The sequence below is a fragment of the Hemitrygon akajei genome, chromosome 8 (assembly GCF_048418815.1).
Source record: "Hemitrygon akajei chromosome 8, sHemAka1.3, whole genome shotgun sequence".
Lineage (NCBI taxonomy): Eukaryota > Metazoa > Chordata > Chondrichthyes > Myliobatiformes > Dasyatidae > Hemitrygon > Hemitrygon akajei.
The window spans coordinates 56,720,545-56,735,756 of record NC_133131.1 but is presented as its reverse complement, the minus strand read 5'-3'; positions in this window follow the sequence as shown (position 1 = coordinate 56,735,756).

Genomic DNA, 15,212 nt, shown 5'->3' with positions numbered 1-15,212 from the left:
GAAATGATTTAGACAGAGTGAATTGGAACAATTCGTTTTATGGGAAGGATGTAATAGATGTATGGAGGTCATTTAAAGGTGAATTTTTGAGGGTACAGAAGCTTTATGTTCCTGTTAGGTTGAAAGGAAAGGTTAAGACTGTGAGAAAGCCATGGTTTTATTGGAATATTGGAAATTTGGTTAGGAAAAAGAGAAATATCTACAATAAATATAGACAGCATTGAGTAAATGAGGTGCTCGAGGAATATAAAGAATGTAAAACAATCTTAAGAAAGAAATTAGAAAAGCTAACAGAAGATATGAGGTTGCTTTGGCAACTAAGTTGAAAATAAATCCAAAAGAGTTTCTACAATTATATTAATAGTGTTACGGATTCAAGCAACAATAAATATATGAGTGAGGCAGGGGTTGTTATCACAAATAACACGTTTAGTAAACACTGAAAACAAACCCCCCAAAAGTACACAAATCACTAGCGTAACCGGAAATCAGCTGCTGTGCGGCAGCTTAAACAGTTCTTAAAGCAATGAAGCTTAAACAGTTCTTAAAGCGATGTTGCAAAAACAGTTCTTCAAAGTAGTATTGCAAAAGTTCAAAATGCTTACAGTCCATTTAAGGGAGAGACTTTTTAAAACGATTTAAATTCTCTTTCACGTCGTCTTGTTGCAGTTCCCCGTCGAACCACACTTTTCTCACGAAGAATTTAGGAAGATGAAGAATGAAACGGCTTAAAGGCACTGACCTTTCCTTTACAACACTGTACTCAATCCTTTCTGCTATTCACAGGGATTTACACGAGTACAGTCAACGAATTCCTTCCGAATGAAGATCAAACAAGGTCAAACCTGTTTCACCGTCGAAATCGACTTTCCTTGATCTTTTAACTCACGAACTCCGATCTTCACACTCCACTAATTCTCAACTAGCAGTATTATAAAGAAACTGCTGGCAATGACCTTTTAAACTTTAGGCATTAAATAAAACTTCATCCTTCAAATAAACTGCGTCATAACATTAAATCACGCAGTGGCATGAAGTCAACATGGCAAATCCAGCCATGAACTGCCCCTCCTCACAGGGAGGGGTCCTCCTTTTGTTCCCTGTAAAAAAAACCTGTCACATGACCTCTACTGGCGTGAAAATGACGTCACTCCACCATCACAAAACCATGACCTCAAGTCCAGTATAGCTTCAATAACTGTCACGTGGCAAGTACACCACTGTCACGTGTCACGGGTACGTAACAATAGCAAAAGGATAGTGAGGGATAAAATTAATCTCTTAGAGGATCAGAATGGACAGCTATGTGTGGTGCCAGAAGAAATAGTGGAGATTTTGAACAATTTATTTTCTTCGGTATTGTCTAAGGAGAAGGATATTGAATTGTGTATGGTAAGGGAAACAAGTAGGGTAGTTATGGAAACTATGACGATTAAAGAGGAAGAAGCGTTGGTGCTTTTAAGGAATATAAAAGTGGATAAATCTCCAGTTCCTGTCAGGATTTTCCCTAGGACTTTGAGGGTGGTTAGTGTAGAAATAGCATGGGCTCTGACAGAAATATTACAAATGTCATTAGAAACGTGGATGGTGCCGGAGGATTGGCATATTGCTCATGTGGTTCCATGGTTTAAAAAGGGTTCCAAAAGTAAACCTTGCAATTATAGGCCTGCCAGTTTGACGTCAGTTGTGGGTAAATTAATGGAAAGTATTCTTAGATATGGTATATATAATTATCTGGATAGACAGGGTCTGATTGGGAACAGTAAACGTGGATTTGTCCGTCGAAGGTCATGTTTGAGAAATCTTATTGAATATTTTGAAGAGGTTACCAGGAAGCTTAACAGGGTAAAGCAGTGGATGTTGTCTATATGGTCTTCAGTAAGGTCTTAGACAAGGTTCCGCATGGAAGGTTAATTAGGAAGGGTCAATCTTCAGGTATTAATATTGAAGTAGTAAAATGGATTCAACAGTGGCTGGATGGGAGATGCCAGATAATAGTTGTGGATAAATGTTTCTCAGGTTGGACACCGGTGACTAGTGGTGTGCCTCAGGGATCTGTACTGGGTTAAATGTTGTTTGTCATATACATTAATGATCTAGATGATGGGGTGGTAAATTGGACTAGTTAGTATGTAGATGATACTAAGGTAGGTGGCGTTCTGGATAATGAAGCAGGTATTCAAAGCTTGTAGTGATATTTAAGTCAGTTAGAAGAGTGGGCTGTACGATGGCAGATTGAGTTTAATGCTGATAAGTGTGAGGTGCTACATTTTGGTAGTAATAATCCAAACAGGACATTCATGGTAAATGGTAGGGCATTGAAGAATGCAGTAGAACAGTGTTCTAGGAATAATGGTGCATAGTTCACTGAAGGTGGAATCTCATTTGGATTGGGTGGTGAAGAAAGCTTTTGGTATGTTGGCCTTTATAAATCAGAGCATTGAGTATAGAAGTTGGGATATAATGTTAAAATTGTACAAGGCATTGATAAGGGCGAATTTAGAGTATTGTGTACAATCCTGGTCACCGAATTATAAGAAAGATCTCAACAAAATAGAAAGAGTATAGAGAAGATTTAGTAGAATGTTATCTGGGTTTCAGCACCTAAGATACAGGGAAAGGTTGACCAAGTTAGGTATTTATTCTTTGGGCGTAGAAGTTTAAGGGGGAACTTGATAGAGGTATTTAAAATTATGAGGGGGAATAGATAGAGTTGACGTGGATAGGCTTTTATCCATTGAGATTCAAACAAGAGGACATGACGTGAGAGTTAGGGGGCAAAAGTTTAAGGGTAACACGAGGTGGAATTTCTTTACTCAGAGAGTGGTAGCTGTGTGGAATGAGCTTCCAGTAGAAGTGGTAGAGGCAGGTTTGGTATTGTCATTTAAAGTATAATTGGGGAGTTATATGGACAGGAAAGGAATGGGGTGTTTTGGACTGAGTGTGGAACTAGTTGAAAATAAGCGTTCGACACGGACTAGAAGGACCGAGATGGCCTGTTTCCGTGCAGTAATTTTTATATGGTTATATGAAAAGAAGGATCACTTATGCAGAAGCTGTAAGAATGGCAAGAGAACAGAATAATGCTTCTAATGAACAGGGAGCAATAGGGATGCGAGAGATGTAACAAAGAACAAATGACGGGGTTTATGTTGACATATAGGCTCTAGTAACATTCATTGCAGGAGTGCAGGAGTACGGCTGAGGTAAGTCAAAAAGTGAAAAATTTAGCTGGTGGTTAAAGCAGCAATGAACCACTTAGGAAATACGAGGAAATCTGCAGATGCTGGACTTTTTAAGCAGAATCTATAAGGAAAAACACTGTCGACGTTTCTGGCCGAGACCCTTCGTCGGGACTAACTGAAAGGAAAGATAGTAAGAGATAACCATTTAGGGTTAGTGGTACTGACATGGGGAGAGGTGAGGGAGAACCTCACTAATCAGTCAATCCAGGAAGTGTCATGTGTTGGTTAATACTAATTATGGTGATAATTTTGTAGTGGAATACAAGGAGCTTACTGGCCAATAGCCAGGAATTCAAGCACTTTATAAAATAAATGGCTGTAAAACTGGATGTATTGTGGATTCAAGAAAATTGGTTGAAACCAACTTTAGACGTTGTGGTATATGAATATACGATTATAAGGAAAGACAGAAATCTAGGGGGAGGAGGGTGTTGCACTATATTAATCATGCAAGGTATACCTGGAAAAGGGAGATGATCATCGTGGTGGAAGTGTGGAAGAGAGGGGATGAAGTGGTTATAATTAACTACTACAATCCATGCAAAAGGTTGGATTTGGTCAGCCTATTAAGGATACAAGGACAACACAGATAAGGTAGTGTGGTGTGCAGATTTCAATGCTCACAACAAAATATGGGGGTATCTGATTACAGATTCAAATGGAGAGGTAAGGGAAGATTTGTTGGAAGAAAGGGATTTGGTGTGTATGGATGATGGTAGAGGAACAAGGATAAACATAACAACAGGAGCTGAGTCAGTATTAGATATTACGTTAGTGTCGAATACCTTGGCTGGAGTTAGTAACTGGGGAGGTTGGACAGCTTCAGCAGTAGACAGTGATCACTACCCATTTTTATGTTCAGTGGGTGAAAAAGTTGAAGGAAGAGCAGTAGGTGGAATCCCAAATCGGATGTTTGGAAAAGCAGATTGGGATAAATTCCAGAAGTTGAGTAAAGAAGCATCAACGAACATTGACGTTTCTGGAAATATAGATGAATTAAACAGTCAGGCGACTTCAGCAATTATTATGGCTGCGGAGGGATCTATATCCAGGAGTAAAAATAGGATGAATACAAAGCTGGTCCCATGGTGGACAGAGCAATGTTGTCAGACTCTTTAAAAACATAGAGCATTCAGACTAGTTAAAATAACCCATAATATGCAGCATTTGGTTCAATATAAGAAGGCACCGGCAGTGGTGAGGACAACTATACGTCAAGTTAAAAGGTCAAGTTGCAGGAGTTTTTGCAACGAAATAGGAAGAACAACGCCTGTGGGAGAGGTTTGGGGAATGATTAAGAGGATGGGAGGAGATAGAAGGGAATGGAAATATCCAGTAATGATCTCTGAGGAGGAAACTGCAGTCTCCAGCAGGGATTAGGCTGAGATGATGGCCACGTCATTTGTAAAGATACACAGTTCAGAAAATGTGTCTGAAGAAGGGAGAAGGAGAAGGGAAAGAACAATGAGTAACACCCAGGTGTGTTGAACAGGAGGGAAGAGACTGATATAATTGATGGACCATTTACGTTGGCAGAGATGCTGAGAGCAATAAAGAGATTGAGATCAACCTCCCCAGGGAAAGATCTGATATGCTATGTTACGGTAAAAAAAAATCTAGGACAATGAGCGCTCCTGAAGTTGCTGCATCTTTACAGCCGTGTGTGGGAGGAGGGAAGATTATCAAGTGCATGGAAAGAAGCAGTAGTATTTCCAATAATGAAACCTGGCAAGGATCCGTCAAAACCCACTAGCTACAGACCAATAGCATGAACATCAAATGTGTTCAAGATAATGGAAAGGATGATAACAGAAAGGTTATCGTATGAGCTTGAGACGAGGGGTATGCCGGCAAGGTATCAGGGTGGTTTTCGGAAGGAAATGAATTTCATGTACTTAGTGATAATGTTAGAGACTGAAATAAGAAAGGCCCAGGCAAATAAAGATTCAGTAGTTGCAGTGTTTTTTTGGGGTTTTTTTGATATAGAAAAAGCCTATGACATGCTATGGAAAGAAGGATTGTTAATTAAACTGCACAAGATGGGGGTTGGTGGGATAGTTTTTAAATTGGATACAAGATTTTCTGTTTGGTCGAACAATTCATGTTCGGATTGGATAAGAATTATCAAAACAGTACATAGTGGGAAATGGCACACCTCAAGAAAGTGTGATTAGCCCGATACTTTTCATAATTATGATCAATGCAGTCTTCACAAAGGTACCAGTGGATATAGGAAGATCAATGCGGATGATGGGGCCTTGCGGAAAAGAGGCAGGAACATTGAACATATAATCAGTAAGCTACATGGAGTAATTGATGAAGTGGTGGAGTGTTGTTATGATTGGGGATGTAGATTTTCAGAAGAAAAAACTCAAACTGTATTTTTCACCAGGGAAAGATTTGAGGGAGAGAAGTTCAGGATGTATGGGATTAGACAAGAAAGGGTTGTATCATTTAAATTTCTGGGAGTTACATGTGATTTACGATTAACATGGGCAGACCATATCAGGAAAGTTGAGGAGAAATTTTAAAAGTAATAAATGTGCTGATATGTTTGTTTGGTAGGAAATGGTGAGCAAGTTATTCAGCGTTGAAGAGAATGTATGTGGCTTTAGTAAGATCTGTGTTGGTCTATGGAAGTGTAGCATATGGATCAGCAGCTAGGTCTCTTATAAGGAAACTGGGTGTGATTCAGCCTCAGGCTTTGAGAGTGTGCAGTGGGGCTCTTAAAACATCACCAGTATCAGCCCTATAGGTAGAAGTGGGAGTAATACCTTTGTAACTAAGAAGGATGCAATTGACGGCAAACTACTGGGCTAACTTGCAGAGGCACAATGATTCTCGCCCTACAAAAGGAGTGTTGCAGGAGTGCTGGGAGAATGAGCAGTTTCAGAGGGATAATTTTAGTCGAGTAGGAAATGATATTGCTCAAGAATGCGGTGAGTTTGATCTAAGGATAAGTCCTTCAGTAGTTTACCCAGTTGTAACTCCATGGAAGATTTTATGGCCAGATATAGACTGGCATTTGTTCGAGGTAAAAGGGAAAGGAAAATGTAAAACTGATTTGGTAAGTGCATTTAGCTATCATGTGATGGAAAAGTATAGTGATTACACCAGGTGCTAAGGAACCTGAAACAGGAGTGACAGGGTTTGGGATGGCTAAACCAGCCAAAGAAATTGGAATCAGCAGAAGATCTAATAAGTTTGGGGTGTATACAGTGGAGATGCCGACAGTGTTAGTTGCGTTGCGATGGCAGGAGAAAGCTAGACTAGTCAAAGTGTTGATATGCTCAAGTTCATCCTCGGTTCCAGCAAGTTTAAGGTATTTTCACGCAAGATGAACTTTATGAATTCCTTCAGTCACAAGAATTGCAAATCCGGGAAGTCAGGTAAAACTTCTATGGGTTCCAGCTCATGTAGGGGTGAAGGGGAATGAGAGGGTGGATGAGTTGGCAAAGAGAGTGTTAAAGATAGAAAATAAAGAAATGCACATTCGTATCAGCAAAGCAGAGGCTAAGTTTGTTACCTTACACACTGACACAGAGGCTAAGTGTGTAATCTGGGGGAAAAAATCAGCCAAATGTGGCAAGAAAGATGGGACAGTGAGGGGAAAGGGGGGCATTTATATCAAATACAAAAACGTGTTACAGGTACTAGTGTAAGCAGTGGATACATAAGAGGAAACTGTGTGGACTAGGTTAAGCATGTGGCATTGTGCTCTAAACAAAACAATGACAATAATAGGGAAACACCAGACAGGCTTGTGTGAGGAATGTCAGGAAGAGGAGTCAGTAGAACATGTAGTTCTGAGTTGCAGGAAGCATGGGATACAAAGAGAGATGAGAATTAATCTAAGGGAATTGAGGGTGCAGGAATTCACATTAAAAAGGTTGCTGGGAATGGGTGAGACAGCACAGGTTAGGGTATTTTTTTAGCTTTCTTACGGGATACAGGGTTTAACCATATAACAATTACAGCACGGAAACAGGCCATCTCGTCCCTTCTAGGTCGTGCTGAACGTTTACTCTCACCTAATCCCACCGACTTGCACACTGCCCATAACCCTCCATTCCTTTCCTGTCCATATACCTATCAATTATTTTTGTTATAAGTGACAAAAATCGAACCCGCCTCTACCACTTCTGCTGGAAGCTCGTTCCTCACAGCTACCACTCTCTGAGTAAAGAAGTTACCCTCGTGTTACCCCTGTACTTTTGCCCCTCAACTCTCAACTCATGTCCTCTTGTTTGAATCTCCCCTAATCTCAATGGAAAAGGCGTCAACTCTATTTATCCCCCTCATAAATTTAAATACCTCTAGCAAGTTCCCACTCATCCTTCTACACAACAAGTAATAAAGACCTACCTTGTTCAACCTTCTCAGTAATTTCGGTGCTGAAACCCGGGTAAAGTTCTAGTAAATCTCCTCTGTACTCTCTCGATTTTGTTGACATCTTTCCTAAAATTCGGTGACCAGAACTATACACAATACTCCAAATTCGGCCTTACCAATGCCTTGTACAATTTTAACATTACATCCCAACTCCTATGCTCAATGATCTGATTTATAAAGGCCAGCGTAACCAAAGTTTTCTTCACCACCCTATCCACATGAGATTCCACCTTCAGGGAATTATGTACCATTGTTCCTGAATCACTGTTCTAGTGTTTCCTCAATGCTCTACCATTCATTATGTATCCCTATTTGGATTATTCCTACCAAAATGTAGCACCTCACACTTATCAGCATTAAGCTCCATCTGCCGTCTTTCTGCCCACTCTTCTAACTGGCCTAAATCTCTCTGCAAGCTTTGAAAACCTACTTGATTATCCACAACGCCACCTATCTTAGTATCATCAGCATACTTATTAATCCAATTTACGACCCAACCATCCAGATCATTAATATATATCACAAACAACACAAGGGATCCAGTTCAGATCCCTGAGGCACCCCACTAGTCACCGGCCTCCAACCTGACAAACAGTTATCAACCACTACTCTCTGGCATCTCCCATCCAGCCACTGTTGAATCCATTTCACTACTTTTATAATAATACCTAACGATTGGACCTTCCTACTGAACCTTCCATCTGGAACCTATTCAAAGGCCTTAATGAAGTTCATATAGATATCATCCACTGCTTTACCGTCGTCAACTTTCCTCGTAACCACTTCAAAAAATTAAATAAGATTTGTCAAACATGACCTTTCACGCACACATCAAAGTTAACTGTTCCTAATCAGTCTTTGTCTATCCAGATAATTATATATACAATCTCTAAGAATACTTTCCATTATTTTACCCACAACTGACTTCAAATTTACATGCTGATAATTACACAGGTTTACTCTTAGAACCCTTTTTAAACAATGGAACCACATGAGCACTACGCCAATCCTGCGGCACCATCCCCGTCTCTAATGACATTGAAATATTTCTGTAAGAGCCCCTGCTATTTCAACACTAACTTCCCTCAAGGTCCTAGGGAATATCCTGTCAGGAACCGGAGACTTATCCACTTTTATATTCTTTAAAAGCTCTAGTACTTCTTCTTCTTTAATCATCATTGTTTCCATAACTACCCTACTTGTTTCCTTTACCTTACACAAATCAGTATCCTTCTCCTTAGTGAAAACCGAAGAAAATAAATTGTTCAAACTCTTCCCATCTCTTTTGGCTCCACACTTAGCTGTTCACTTTGATTCTCTAAGGTACCAATTTTATCCCTCATTATTCTTTGCCATTAATATAACTGCAGAAACTCTTTGGATTTATTTTCACCTTACTTGCCAAAGCATCCTCATATCTTCTTTTAGCTTTTCTAATTTCTTCCTTAAGATTCGTTTTACATTCTTTATATTCCTGGAGCACCTCATTTACTCTATATTTATTGTAGATCTCTCTCTTTATCCGAACCAAGTTTCCAATATCCTTTAAAAACCATGGCTCCCTCAACCATTTAACCTTTCCTTTCAACCTAACAGGAAGATAAAGATTCTGTACCCTCAAAATTTCACCTTTAAATAACCTCCATTTTCTGTTACGTCCTTCCCATAAAACAAATTGCCCCAATCCACTCCTTCTAAACCGTTTCGCATCTCCTCAAAGTTAGCCTTTCTCCAATCAAAAATCTCAACCCTGAATCCAGTCCTATCCTTCTCCATAATTATTTTGAAACTAATGGTATTGTGATCACTGGATCGAAGTGCTCCCCAACATATACGTCCGTCACCTGACCTATCTCATTCCCTAACAGGAGATCCAACACTGCCCCTTCTCTAGTTGGTACCTCTGTGTTGCTGCAGTCAACTATCTTGCACACATTTTACGAACTCCAAACCATCCAGCCCTTTTTAAGTATGGGCTTCCCAGTCTAAGAGAGGAAAATTAAAATCTCCCACAATCACAACCTTGTGTTTACTACAAATATTTGCTATCTCCTTACAAATTTGCTCCTCCAATTCTCGCTCCCCATTAGGTGGTCCACAATGCACCCCTATAACTGTTACTACACCTTTCCCATTCCTCAATTCCACGCAAGTAGCCTCCCTAGACGAGCCCTCTAACCTATCCTGCCAAAGCACCGCTGTAATATTGGCTCTGACAAGCAATGCAACACCTCCCCCTCTTGCCCCGTCAATTCTATCACACCTGAAGCAACAAAATCCAGGAATATGTCTTTGCCAATCACACCCCTCCTGCAACCATGTTTTACTGATAGCTATAATATCATATTTCCAGTTATCGATCCATGCTCTAAGCTCATCCACCTTTCTTACAATGCTCCCAGCATTAAAATAGATGCATATAAGAAACTCTCCACCTCTTCCTCTCTGTTAATCCCTAACGATGCAAACAACTTTATTAGCTTTTTTTCTTCCTTCTCCCCTACATCTTCGGTCTGAGCGCTCCCGTTCTCTATCACCAGCCTGTCCTCCCTCACACACTGTCTACTAGCTTTCTCTATTTGTGAACTAACCTCCTCTCCTCTAGACTCTCCAAACTGATTCCCACCCCCAACCATTCCAGTTTTTTTTTTGTTGTTTTTTTTAAAATATAGAATATAACTGGTAACCAGGAATAGGGTACTAGGATGGCCAAATATGGGAGGAAAATGTGTAGGTTCGGATATGTGTGTGTGTGATTGGGTGAAGGGATTTAGAATGTAAGTCTATCACTCACTCCGGAACAGAAGGCGGCGGTAATGCACTATTAAGCTTGCTGTCAACCGACGTAAAACAAGACGGAGAAGAAGAGGAGGAGCATGTTTGGATATATAGGCATGGTCAGCTGGCTTTCTGGTAGACACACGGACACAGAGGCACAGAAGAAAGAGACACTGGATGAGCTTTGAGCGACCACAAAATGGTGGGTTTTGCGGATGGATCAGGAGAATCGATTCAGTGGCTCTCGCAGTGGGGAAGGGGTGACCGGTGGAAAGCAATCAGTATGGTTAACCATTGCCTGGGTTTCCCCCTCATTATGAATTCAAAGACTCAACAAAACATACAAGTGGTAACAATGATCTAGTAAAGAAAATGGTCCTGATGCGATGTTAACAAACATGGCCATTTATACTTACTGGTATATTTGTAGGAAGAGAGAACCAAAGTACTTTTGTGTCTAAAATGAAAGTATGGAATCACTTCAGAATCAGTTACTGTCTGAGATATTAAGCATCTGGACCACCTTTCAATCTCGGCCAGTTGTGAGCTCTAAATATTAAAATTGCTCAAGTAATACGATTAAATAGCAGACTCAGGGTATACAACTGCTATGCAACTTGCTTTGCGTTCACCGCCAGTATGAAACTCCCCCTACGATTTGGTTTGAAGCATCCAAGCACAGAACCACACTGTCACCATAAGGAACTCATTTCAGCAGATGGAGTGCAAGGGGGTACAGCTGGTGCAGCTGTTCCCTCAACCCAATGACTCCACTTCAATCCTGGCCTCTGGCACTGAGTTTACACAGAAATTGATAGAAATGTGGGTACAAAATAATGTAAAATGGGAGCTAGATTACTAGGTCAAAGGTCTCCATTTTTGTGTTGTACGACTTCAAATTTAAATTACTCACTTGCATGGCAGAGTTTACTTGTAAAAGGCAACTTCTTGCTATGGCCAATTTAAAACTCAGTACACAATGCAATCAAGCCAAAGCCTTAAACAGAAGTAGTTTCTCACTGTGACACATATCACAGGGAAATCATTTCAGATAAAAGGAACAAATGCCTTACTCCAGTGATTCACAGACCCTTTGCTTATTGGTATTGGTTCAGAGCATAAAAAAGGATTGGAAGGAAACTGAAAGGTTCGTAGCATCAAGCAGCCAATTTGTGTCCCATCCTGTCGTCCATTAATTTTATGGTCCAGGAAGATGAGAGTAGACCAGCATGCCTATATGGGCCAAAGGGCCTGCGTAAGGGCTGTCAAACCTTATAACTCAAAGTTCTACTCCTTTTCCCTGAAAAAAAAGACACAACGAGAATTGTAAATAATCCAAGTTTTGATAAGCAAGGCAAGTCATACAGAGAGAAAGATCTGATACAAAATGCTGCAAAAATGTAAATAAAAATACTTGCCAGAATTTGTTTTTCCACTCAATATACTCAGAAGGGTAGCTATATAATAGTTACTAAGGGAATTCCCCCTGAATGTTACCAAATTATCAACTTTCCATCCATTGTTGGTGAATAGCACAAAGATCAATAACAGAACTTTCACGCTTTGTTATAAGAGATGATGACAAAGTGTGACCTACTAGATTTTGGTAGGACTAATCAAAATAGGACATACATGGTAAATGGTAGGGCATTGAGGAATTCAGTAGAGCAGAGAGATCTAGGAATAATGGCGTACAGTTCCCTGAAGGTGGAATCTTGTGTGGATAGGGGGGGTGAAGAAAGCTTTTGGTATGCTGGCCTTTATAAATCAGAGTATTGAGTATAGGAGTTGAGATGTAATGTTAAAATTATACAAGGCATTGGTAAGGCCAAATTTGGTGTATTCTTCTGTTCTAGTCACCGAATTATTGGAAAGATGTCAACAAACTAGAGATTACAGAGAAGATTTACTAGAATGTTACCTGGGTTACAGCACCTGAGTTACAGAAAAAGGTTGAACAAGTTAGGTCTTTATTCTCTGGAGCATACAAGTTTGAGGGGGGACTTGATAGAAGTATTTAAACTTATTAGGGGGATAGATAGATTTGACGCGGATAGGCTTTTTTCATTGGGAGTAGTGGAGCTTCAAACAAGAGGACATGACTTGAGAGTTAGAGGGCAAAAGTATAGGGGCAACACGGGGGGTAACTTATTTACTTCCAAACCACCTAAGCACTGGTGGGAACCTGTCCAGTGCAATTTTAAAGCGAATGGTTTCTCTATTTCTAGCAGTACATACGATCTGCTCGTATCATTGCCCTCCGCAGGATATGTAATTAATTACAGAATTTCAAGAAACTCAAATTCACGAATATAAACTAGTCACACGTAGAAACAGAATAAATAAACTTCCTAATCAGATTGTGGTTCTCCTGGCGGGCAAACAAATATTTAACAGAAAAACAAAATGCATCTAAGTCAGACAGCCACTTGAACAGTATGCTTCTTTAACTTTTATATAAATTACAACTCAGCAAAACATGCTGAACTTTTTCTGGACTACCAGTCACATAATCCAGCAGGATGTTTTCCTATTGTCTTTAAGTAATAGTTTAGCCCACAATGCCCCAACCTAAGTCTTAATTTCACCATATCTCTGATTTAAATAGGAACAGTCTGAGACTTTTTTAACTAGTGGCTGAATAGAAAGGAAATGCATTCCCTTTAATTCATTTGTCCAATCCTCAGGCCATTTCTTCTCTATACCCTTTGTATCCTACTTATCAATTTTGCACTGCCTAGCGGTATTCTTATTCCTACTTACCCGCTTGTAAGGAAGATGTTGCAATGCCATCCACAATTTCACTTCCCTCCTCACCAGTATGCCCAGGTATCCATGTAAATCTGACTTCACAACCCATCTTCCCTACTCTAAACAAAGCAAAGAGCATCTCACTAACTATGTCAGAACGAGCTTTTTGAGTTATTGCCTTTTATAGCCTCTAAGATAGCAACAGAATCCGAACTGTAGTGTTCTCGCACAAGTGTAAAAACTCTTACATAAACAACAAGTATAAAGCGGAGTCAATGAGGCGCGATCCCAGTAAGGTTAACCGTTCACTGTTCACTCTTCCACATTAACGTATGGTGAAAACAGTTGATAAAACAATACAACATATATACAGTATTTGTTTCCTTCTTGGCATAACATTTATATCATAAATACTTGTAAAAGTAAAACTACAAACTCTCTTACATTAAAGTACAAGTACAGTCAGAATCTACCTACTCCATCGACTGGCTTTAAATACACTTTAACACAAACTATCGGCAACTCTGTAAATAACAAAGAACATAAACTTTATCAACCGTCATTACTTTTAACAGAATCAGCGTTAACATTTTTACTTCAACATATCGATTATCTTATGAACTTACGGCGTTGCTTCTATGATGTTTCTAGTGCGTAGAAAGAACACTTTTCTCGTGCTGATCCTGCACACACAAGTCCCCGCCTTCCCGTATCTCCAAACCGGTATTTTCCCACAAGACGCGGCGAAACCGGGTGTGACGTCATCGCATGCCGCGATGTATCACAGACAACGAACTTACTTTCAACAACCTTAACTTTAACTAGAAAACGAATACAAACGAATTGCTAAAGCGAAAATATAATAAACTAAACGAATGCCTTAAGGGCAACACACGAACAGATGACAACCCTGCAAGGTCCAGAGTCTTCTATTCACCATAAGGCCCAGAGTATTGATAATAATTCTGTTGTAAAGACAGAAACACCATCTGAAACCCTGTGACCAATCTCAACTCCAAGTTGAGAAACGTGCATCCCAAATCCTGACTTACTGCTCTGTGGGTCCGCTGAGCCATCAGTAGAAATCTTCAGATATGATCCCCATTATTTAAATATTCATTTACGATCGACGCTGTTGAAATTGCTCTGCTTCCTTGAAGCTGAAAAAAGGAGGAATAGGTCTACTTCTGGTTCTGGCAATTGCCAAAAAGGAATGGGTGGCAAGCAAATTTGGTCAGCTATGTCTTCCTCAATCAGTTTCAATTTCATAACCCAGATATTAACCAAATCTAAAAATGGTTATATTTTAATTTTACTTTCGCGCTCCGACGTCTCCTGCAAAATACAGTTTGATGGACAGCTGTGAGTGAAGTCGTTTAGTTTTGCCCAATATTGCAGGCCCAACTTTACTTGTCCTAAATGTCGAAGCACCTCTCCCATCTCCACACATAATGCAGGGACTGATGTTGTTCTGAAAGCTCCATGACAGAGTCTAAGTGCTTTGGACTGCACAGTGTCTAATTTTACAAACACTGCCATAACAGCAGAACCATACGCAATACAACCATAATCAATTACTGATCTAATCATATATTAAGTACATCGTTAATATAGTACATAGTTTCCCACCCTGCTCCCCAGTCACATCCAACAATACTTCTCATAACATTTAAAACTTTCTCACACTTTCCAATTGTTTTATCTATATGAACTCTCCAAGTAAGTCTTAAATCAAACATGACACCTAAATACTTGAATACCTTGCCCTTTTCTAATGGAGAATCATATAGACACAATTCACAATCAGGAATCTTTCATCTGTGGCCAAAAATCATATATTTGGACTTAGAAGCAGAAATCCTGAAACCCCATTTATTTCCCCAGTTTTCAACTGATCTCAAAGCCTTTTGTACCTGCTTGAATCTATACTGGACGTTTCTTCCTCTTTTCCAGATTACACCATCATCTGCAAATAATGATATGTCAAATCTTGTCCCTACCTGCTCAAGGATATCGTTTATCATGACATTACAAAGAACTAGACTA